This window comes from Chelonia mydas, chromosome 6, assembly GCF_015237465.2.
Source record: "Chelonia mydas isolate rCheMyd1 chromosome 6, rCheMyd1.pri.v2, whole genome shotgun sequence".
NCBI lineage: Eukaryota > Metazoa > Chordata > Testudines > Cheloniidae > Chelonia > Chelonia mydas.
In genome coordinates, this window is record NC_051246.2 from 14112567 (window position 1) to 14122563 (window position 9997).

The window sequence follows — 9997 nt, forward strand, 5'->3', positions numbered from 1 at the left end:
TGTGTTTAAATAAAGTGTCAGAGTAACTTTGTTTATGGAAATAAGCTGGTGTATGTTATTCCCTTTAAAGGAATAACAAGTTTAGCATTTCTCGACTGCCTGGGAGAGGGTTGGACATGACAGAACATACATTTCTGAGGGGAAATCTGGGATTGGGGGTGTGTTGGGGTCACACTGCGATAATCCAGGCTGGTGAGAACAGTGGTGGTGTGGCTGGCTGACTGCAGAAGGAAGCTTGAGCAAATCTGGGGGTGGGGGGAGCCCGCAGGAAGCTGGACGGGCCAGGGGTAATGTGGGGATGGCTGGGGAGCCTGCGGGAGGCATCATGGGCCAGAATGGATAGCTGGGGAGATGGGAGGATGCAGCAGGGAACCAGGATGATGGGGATGTGTATGGGGAAGACAGAAGGGGTAAGAGGGGATTGCCAGAGCCTGGGGGCGGGGGAGGGGAAGGAGTGGGACCAAGGCAATGGGGAGGTGGGTGAGGAGGCAGTGGGGGCCAGGGCAATGGGAAGATGAGGGGAATACAAGTGTAGTTCCCCTGAAACTGACAATATTTTATTTCATTTTTTCTTAAGGCCCTCACCCGGCAGAGTACATGAATGTACTTAAATCCAAGCACTTGAGCGGTTCCATTGATTTCAGTGGGACTGCTCACATGCTTATAATTGACCATATGCTTAAGAGCTTGCTGGATTAGGGCCTTAATGCTAGAATATATTATAAGGAGTAATAATTAAGAACTGGAAAGTCACACAATTCAACTTTGTAACATTAATAGCACAAGTGGATCAGTTGTGAAGCTTTGATCCAAATTCAAGCTCCTAATCTTCAGATCCAAACCCAAGTCACTTCACAAGAGTGTTGGGATTTGAGTTCTGAAATGGGCCACCATAAAAAGAAACCTGAGCTGTGAAGTTGAAATCTGCACATACATCTGATTTTCCTCATGTTTCTGAGTGGTCTGGATTCTGTGTCCTAGTTTGGGGTCCATCTCTAGTTAAAAGTGAACTGTAAAGAGAAAATGGAATTGTAGGCAAGCTCAGACAGGTGACTGGAACGTCCCTGCTCACTGGACTGGGCACAGGAGATTGAGCACAGAAATCTGTTTTAATTAACGTTCCAAAAATTCTTTCAAACCCCTCCCCTGCTGCCATGATACCTGTGTTTCCAGCTTTGCTACTGACGCCCCATATTCAGCATTCTGTGATACTATAGATACCAGGAGAGAGACGTCATAGTCCCCAGAAGGGTTAGCATGAGATTTCTGATACTTGTGATGCCCAGGAGAGCCAAGCTTTCCTTGTAAATCCAGCAGAGAGAGCAGATTCAAATGCAGAGGGGAAATAATTGTATATGGTTAAATTAGAACTGATTCCTGACATAATTATTGGGTGCTGATATTATCACAAGAGCTCCAGAAGACCATATCAAAGGTTTAGTTTGCAAATATCTCTGTTCTTCAAATTGATACACTATATCAGTGCAACCCAGAGCTGCTTCATGTGTAGCTCTCTTTTCGAACAGTCTCTGTCTGCTATTACATAGTTTCGTAAAACATGATGGTGACACTATGCCCCATATTCTTCATAGCAATATTGTTATTACATGATTATAGCATAACTGAGATGTATTTTATGCAAGATGGGTTATGTGAGGTCTCACTGGAAAGGTTATGATTACTGGATATGATTATCCTATTTGTAATCATGTCTCATTTTGGTATCTGAAGTTAGGAATACTGATTATGAATCAATTACAAGTGGGTTTTCACCTGGGGAATGCCCACCAGACAATGCAATCAGTCTGGATGGGCTACGAGGAAAAACAATAGGTCTTTTAAGATTCCAATATCCCACCTTCTTGGAAAGCCTTCCAGTGGACCCAGCAAACAGACTTTGAGTTGTGGCTGCAGGGTCATGTGATCACGTCGCCAGATACCGAACTCCATGATAAAATTAGTACTTTTCCACTGACTGGGGATGGACTCATACTGGAAATCAAGGGATTCCGGCCACATGTGAAACCTATTTAAGGCAGGGGAGCGACCTAATCAGTGTTTGTTTTTCACTGAATCCCTGCCCAAGATGCTGTGAGAAATTGATGCTGATAACTAGTTTCTTTAGCGTATTGAGTTTATCTTGCATGTTTGTTTTAGTTGATAGGTAATCTGTTTTGATCTGTTTGCTCTCTCTTATAATCACTAAAATCGATCTTTTGTAGTTAATAAACTTGGTTTTGTTTTTGCTAAAACCAGTTTCTGAAATTTATAACTGATGGGCAAAAGCTGTACGTATCTTCCTCCACACTGAGGAAGGAGGCGAATTTCATGAGCTTATGCCGTAGAGTTCTCTATGCAGTGCACGACGATGTAAGTTTGGGTTTACACTCCAGAGGAGTTGTGCTCTTGAGTGCTGAGCAATTCCTTAGTTGAAGCCTTCCCACGCAGTGCTGGTTTCAGTGTCGGTGTCTCTCTGCAGCTGGGTGTGGCCGTACCTGTGTGTGCTGAAGGAGGCTGGAGGGCCTGGCTCAGCAGGACAGGGTAAGGGAGCCCAGGCTGGTGGAGCAGGCAGGCTCAGTGGTACCCAAAGTATATCAGGTGGCACCCTGAAGGGTGGGGGCGGCAACCAGACACAATGACATCAAAAGTAGGTCTAGAAATGAAAACTCCTTTGTCGCTTGAGTACCTGCCCTGAACCTGCAGCACACCACCAGAGACTTTACATTGTCCTCCCCGCACTGCCAGCCGTTACCAGTCACCTCTGCACATCAGACGTTTTAGTCGCCCAGAGGGTGTTAACTCAGGTATGAAGCAGTTCGATTAACACAACCACGCTGTCAATTCATTAACCAGTGTGTAAATATGGTTCATTAACCAATATACAGCAAAATGACTTTTTTTTTTTTTACATATCTGTTGGAGCTGGCATGGAGGTGACTTCTCTAGCTCAGCTTCACCGTTGCAGTGGCTGGTTCTAGAGACGGAGAGGGAGTTCATTCCGGCGATTCACTCAATGTGCTGTGCCAGCCAGACGCCTGTTCTCTGGGTGGATTTCTCAGCGGTTGTCCAAGATCAGACTTTACAGGAGGGAGTTAGTAGGGTGCTTGTCAGCAACCAGACTAAAGGTGTTACCCAGCAGACGGTGTCCTCTATGGCCAGGCGATGCTGGTCCCACTCACGTTTCCTTCGTACAGACATTTTGACTTGAGGAAGCGACGTGCTGAACAACATGGGACACTTTATACCATTTCTGTTGGATGGTGCAGCCTGGTCATGCTGCTGGGCAAAGCTGGCCTGGGCCAATCAGGAAATGACCCATACTCATGGCAGAATCCTGGAACATCCAACCAGGATATGAGTTGTGTCCATTCTCACTATCCAAGGAGACAATGAGGCTATCACAATCCAGGGTGTAACCCAAACTAGTGAGGAGAGGTGGGGGGGCATGTCACTGCCTGCCCTGTAACCTGGGGTGCCCAGTAATGATTTGCTGCTGTAGCTCCCAACCTGGACCACTCACAAACAGCCTCCAGCATCCGGTCGTACCCCGAGTGTCTGTGTGTAGCTGCTGCCTGCCAGCCATGCTCAGCTCACACTCTGGCTTTCACGGCCTTGGTTATTACTGCAGGGTGATCCCAACACACACCGTCCCAGATTTCCCCCAGAAATGTGTGGCCTGTATTGTCCAGCCTTCTCCTGGACAGTCCTGATAGAATAGGTCCATTGCCCCTCTAAGGGGGATCAATATACAGTCATTTTTCCCACCCCAAATGGAGCTGCCCACACAGTTCACTTCATTTCAATTAAAGAAGAAAACAAATTTATTTAATCACAAAGGTAGATTTCAAGTGAGTACAAGTGATGTGGCATCAAAGTCAGAAATGGTTTCAAGAAAAATAAAAATAAAAACACTTTCTAGTACTAAACCGAACAAACTAGACGTGGTGCAAAGTGAAGTCCCTTGCCACAGGTTTCCAGTAGCACTGCTGACCAAGTTTCCAGTTCAGGATCAGTTCCTGAGGTCCAAGGGCTGCTTTTTTTTTTTTTTTTTCCTTTTTGTCCTTTTAGGTGATAAGGAGAGATGAACAGGGAGAAATAACAAGAGGTGTTTCTGCCCCTCTCTTTTATAGTTCAATCACCCTTTGAAATGCAGACTTTTCTCAAAGCAACCCCTAAATAAAGTTCTCAGCTGAGCGGGAAGACGTGAACATGGTGGGAAAGAGGTTTCATGCTCGGCTAGAGGTGTTAACTTCTCCTTTGTTTTTGAGAAACACTTTTACCCACTCCCGAGACGTGTCTGGTCAACACACTTCAGTTGCAATTTCAGCTTCTGTTCCTAATTTTTTAATACAAAGTTGCTGCATACATTTCACTATGATAATACTGGCTAGTAAGTTCTAAGTTTTCAAATGATACCTATCATGTAAGGCATAATTTGTACAAAGATTATTATAGCAGTGTGTAGGGTTTGAATACAGGGGTATATTCCATCCCAGAGGCCTCTTGAGACTTTGGAAAACTCCAGTATCCCCGTGTAAAACACTTTGTGCCATCCCAGTTGGTGTCAGACCTGTGGGGTCATGGAGTGAACCTCAGCTCCAGTCAGTAACCTACCTCCACAAGCTACTTTCCATGGGCTCCCTGCCCTGTGCTCCTTTGGCCAGCTTTGCATGACTCCATGCTCCTTCCATCAGCACTCTGAGCTGTGTGCAGAAATTAGGGATGTAAAAGGTAAAGTGGTTAACCGGTAAGCATAGTCTTACCAGTTAGCCGCCTTAACCGTTAAGCGAGCCGGAGCGAGCCGGAGCGAGCCCAGCCGGAACGGCACCAGCCAGCCAGAGCAGGCCCATAAATGCCATATTTTAATTGTTTAAACCAGCAGTGTCCAATACGTTCACCACTAGCCGCATGTGGCAAATTAGCCACAATTCAATAGGCTATGCATGAGCAATGCGTTGGTGTATTGAAGACAGCAGCACTGGAAGACAGGTTGCGGGCTTCGATATACAGCTTAACGTGGCTAGGCTACAGTAATTTTGTGTTAGTAGTACCTGTTAATGATTTGAAAGGTCGTCTGTAACATGTTTTTAAATCCTTTTTTATAATGTGGTGAGTAAGAAACATTCAAAACCAAAAGTGTGGCTAGCATCGAATTTCAAACCACAAGTGCGGCTAGCATCGAATTGCTATTGGACACCGCTGGTTTAAACAGTTAACTTTTAAAATTGTATTTACATCCCTAGCAGAAATTTCCATCTCGAAGTTCGAACAGTCTCTATGGAAAGTCTCTTTCCACTCCTGGGTGGCTCCGTCCTTGGAGAGTAGTTCATCCCAGAGACATATACAGGGATTTGACTCATTTGTGTAGTCTGTGGGCATGGCTAACAGGAGAGAACAGTTGAGGAAAGAACACAAACAGCTCTATGCACCTCTGTGCCAGGGCTTGATTTTTCCCTACCCGTCAATGATTACATGTGTGATGTCACTTCATATGCGAGACTCACGGAGGAATTCTGCACCACCTGCGCAAGCACAAACTTCATGTGCCCCACAAGTTATTTGTCACCCCAGAATAATTGATTTGGATGGAGCAGCGCTGCAATTACACCTTTCCCCCCTGGGGACTGTTATGGCACCAGAAGAGAGGGCAACTGGCTTACAGCGGGAGCAGCCAGCCACAGAGAGGGAGGGGGTCAGAGGTGCATCACAGTGCTCTGCCCGTGGGATCAGGTGTGGAGACAAGGAGTATGGGGGAGATGGACAGAATGGGACACACAGGGTTCCTGGGAAAGGCTGTGACCACCTACTCTAAGATCGCCCCACCTGGCTGCTCTTCCCCACACTGCTCAGTTAAGTCCCATTCCCAAACTCCACACAGTCTCTGCTGGGCATCCTGGGGACAGGACCACCCCCTGGTCTGATTCTGCTGGCACTGTGCCAGGCCCGCCAGCAGCCCCTCGGGATCTGGTGGTGGCAGAGCGGTGTTAGTGAGTCAACTGGGGCCAGGTGAGGTTGCCCAAGTGAGCAAAGCATTTGCCACAGTCAGCACACCTGTACAGCCGCTCCCCGCCATGAATGCACTGGTGTATTCCCAGGTATTAGCTTGTTGCCACGACTGAACTTCTTACCCCAGTCAGCACAGCGGTACAGCTGCTTCCCGGTGTGTGTGCGCGAAGATGTCTGGTCAGCGTACTGGCATTGCCGAAGCTTTTCTTGCAGTCGTCACAGTGGTAGGGCCGCTCCCCTGTGTGCGTGCGCTGGTGTGTTTTCAGGGTTGAGCTCTGGGAAAAGCCCTTGCTGCAGTCAGTGCAGTGGTGAGGCCGTTCCCCGGTGTGTGCGCTGGTGTCTTCTCAGCTTTGAGCTCTGTGAAAAACTCTTGCCACAGTCGGTGCAGCGGTGCAGCCACTTCCTCGTATGCGTGCGCTGGTGCATTCCTAGGTGTGTGACCCGTGCAAAGCCCTTGCCGCAGTCAGCACAGCAATACGGCCGCTCCCCAGTGTGTGCGTGCTGGTGTATTCTCAGGCTTGAGCTCTCTGCAAAACTCTTGCCACAGATGGTACAGTTGTATGGCAGTTCCCCAGTGTGTGTGAGCTGGTGTCTTTTCAGGTGTGCCAACTGTGCAAAGCCCTTCCTGCAGTCAGCACAGCGGTGTGGCCGCTCCCCAGTGTGCGTGCTGGTGTGTTGAAGAACAGGCTGACCCAGGGGCGGATTTGAGTAGATGGGCTTCTTTATTGCGGTACTTGTTCCCCTGGACCCAATTGTCCAGTAAGCACTGGATTAGTTACATCATACTCTTTTTATTTACATTAGCATGTAAATTCCTACATTTATTACAACACCCCCAAAACCCTTATGGAGTAATATGAACGCCCACACAATCCTAGAATCATAGAATATCAGGGTTGGAAGGGACCTCAGGAGGTCACCTAAAGGGGTGTCTGTGTGTGTGTGCGTGTGTGTGTGTATTATCCCAGAGAGATCGCAGGCCTTCCTTTTAAATGGCCAACCCACCAGGCATTGCTTGGCATGGGAAAGGGGGGCACCGCAGTTCAAAAGCATTGTAATGAATTCAGAAGAAGCAGAACCCCGCATTCCCCTAGGGCTTACCATGGCTGCCTGCAAGCTGAATGCTGTTGCCCAGCTGCGTGTGATGCAGTCACACCAACCTGACAGGCACTCAGTATAAAAGGCAAAATGAGACTTTGTACAGAAAGAACATGTGCTAGGTACCTTCTCTGATGTGCAGTGCACCCTGCTGTGCTCTTCTAATCGCACTGGTGTCTGGCTGCGCAAAATTGGCGGCCAGGCGATTTGGCTCGACCTCCCACCCCACCATAAACATCTCCCCCTTACTCTCACAGATATTGTGGAGCACACAGCAAGCAGCAATTACAATTGGAATATTGGTTTCGCTGAGATCTAACCTAGTCAGTAAACTGCGCCAGCGTGCTTTTAAACGGCCAAATGCACATCATGAGCTCCCACAGTGAACGGGAATCAGAGCTGCCTGACCTGCTGTGTGCAAATGAAAAGAAACAACACGAGATTACTTATGGCTTTCACGGAGCAGTTACACAGTGGACAGTCACATTTAGGCTCTGGAAACAAGCAGTGAGTGGTGGGATCGCATTGTTATGTAGGTCTGGGATAATGAGGTGTGGCTGCAGAACTTTTGTATGCAGAAAACCACCGTCATGGACTCATGTGCAGAGCTCACCCCAGACTTGTGGCACAAGGACACCAAAATGCGAGCTGCCCGCTCGGTGGAGAAGCATGTGGTGATCGCAGTGTGGAAGCTGGTGACTCCAGCCTGCTACCGCTCAGTTGCGAATCAGTTTGGAGTTGGAAAGTCCATCACTGGGGCCGCGTTAATGCATGTGTGCAGGGCTATTAATTGCATCTTGCTAGGCAGGACTGTGACACTTTGCAATGTGTATGAAATATTGGATGATTTTTGCAGCAATGGTATTCCCTAATTGTGGTGGAGCGATAGATGGCATGCATATTCCAATTTTGGACCCGGACCATCTTGCGATGGAGTACATCAACAGAAAGGGGTACTTCTCTATGGTATTGTGGGCACTTGTGAATTATCATCTGTGTTTCGCTTACATCAACCCAGGGTAGTCCAGAAAAGTGCATGACTCACGCATCTTCAGGAACACTGGCCTGTACAGAAAGCTGCAAGCAGGGACTTTCTTTCCTGACCAGAAGAGTCCAGTGGGGGATGTTGAAATGCCCATAGCGATGCTGGGTGACCCAGCCTACCGCTTACTTTCATGGTGATGTTTTCAGCAGATCAGGGATCAGTGAAGACATCTAGGAACAATATTGTAAATTCTGCCCCCATTTTCCACAGGTGGGGATCATTGAGGCTGATATCTCACTCCTGAGTGTAAGCAAGAATACAAGGGTGCATCTTTCCCCATGCACGCGCAGGTTCAGACCTGGTCCCTATGCCGTGTCCCTGTGTGCCACTTTGGTCCCTTCACAAGTGATTGCCGAGTGGTGCGGGAAAGTTTCCTACAATGGGGGAAGGAACAAAGTAGCTCTGCCAAAGTTTCCTAGAGATCTCTCTGGAGGATTCCTGTGAAATCCCAGTGTGCATTAACACACTGTTCCACCCCACTGCTTAGCTGCCCTGGGGAATGTGAAGCACACGCAAACACAGCTAGTCTTGTACATTTCTATCTCTTCACCCACTTCCACAATACACATAGGAAAGAACAGCTCTACCTTGTATAACCGAGCATCATGAACTTCAAAATGAACTCCATGGTTTTCTTTTCCTGTGTCATGTGGGCCACAAATGGACTTCTGAGACTGTCTAGACCCCTCTGGAGTGGAGAGGAATTCCTGACTTGCCACGCCACCGGACAAGCCGGCCATGGGCTCCCCAACATCCTCCAACTCGACCTCCTTGTCCATGACTTCGTCCTCAGGCTCGAGCCCCCATCCACTGCCTCCAGCCCCGCCAAAGTATCCATGGGGCTCTTGGCAGTGCAGGTGCGGTAACTGCCAAGGATGGCGTCCAACTCCTTACAGAAGCAGCAGGTCTTAGTTGCAACACCAGACCACATGTTTCCTTCCCTTGCCTTCTGATACTCAGCTCCTTTACGTTTGCTCAGCACTGCTGCCTTCTCCTGTCCTGTAACCAAAAGGTTCGGGCACCATTTAGGGTTACCAGGTCCCAAAAACAAGACACCCGGCAACCCTAAATGGCACCCGGACACAGAAGCCAAAACCTGGACCGGTGGCAACCCTACCAGTCATACAATAAGCACATACTGTGGAACTGCCCCCTCCTTTCATCTCATTAAAAGCTGGGGGGTTCTGGATGGTCAGATCTCTCCTTGCCCAGTTTGGCACTGACATTTGGGAGGTGGGGGGCTGTTACTCTTTCATGCTGTACGAAGGGGTGTGTGAAGCCCAGTGTTTTCATTCAAAGATACAGCAAGACATTACACACTGAAGAGCTGTTTTTAAAGGCAGTGTGGTTCAGTGGGCTGAGCTATGGGCTGGGAGCCAGGAGACCAGAGTTGCATTCCCAGCTCGCTACTGGTCTGGTCTGCTACCTTGGGTGAGGCTCTCTGTGCCTTGGTTTCCCCATCTGTAAAATGGGGATTGAGGCACTAAGCTGCTTTGTAATGCACTTTAAGATGTACAGAGGCCCCATCTTTAAATTATCTCAAGACAATAATATATTTCAACTAAAACCAAGGCAAACAACTCTCCCTCCTCCAAACTCCATATGTTGTGAGGCATTGTTTTCCTTCTCCAGCCCCAAAGCACAGGTCAGAGTGGGCTGTGTCAATCCAACCAAGGAGCTATTGTGTAAGGGGTGGAGCCATCAATGCATCAGACAGATTTTCATGGAAGGAAAAAAGCAGCTGGTGCCCTAGGGGGATGAAGCCCACACTCTGCAGCCAGCTACTGCTGCCTTCAGCCCACCTTTGCACATCTGGCGCAATGGCTGCTCCCCTGCAAGAGGCATTGT

General features: G+C 48.3%; 1 protein-coding gene and 1 pseudogene across 4 annotated transcripts in view; both read right to left on the reverse strand.

Moving 5' to 3' along the window:
• LOC114018225 (zinc finger protein 227-like) overlaps positions 1 to 9997 on the reverse strand; it is a 98559-nt gene that overhangs the window by 44498 nt on the left and 44064 nt on the right. The gene's annotated exons all lie outside the window — the stretch shown is intronic.
• Positions 3804 to 8928, reverse strand: LOC119566268 (annotated as a pseudogene).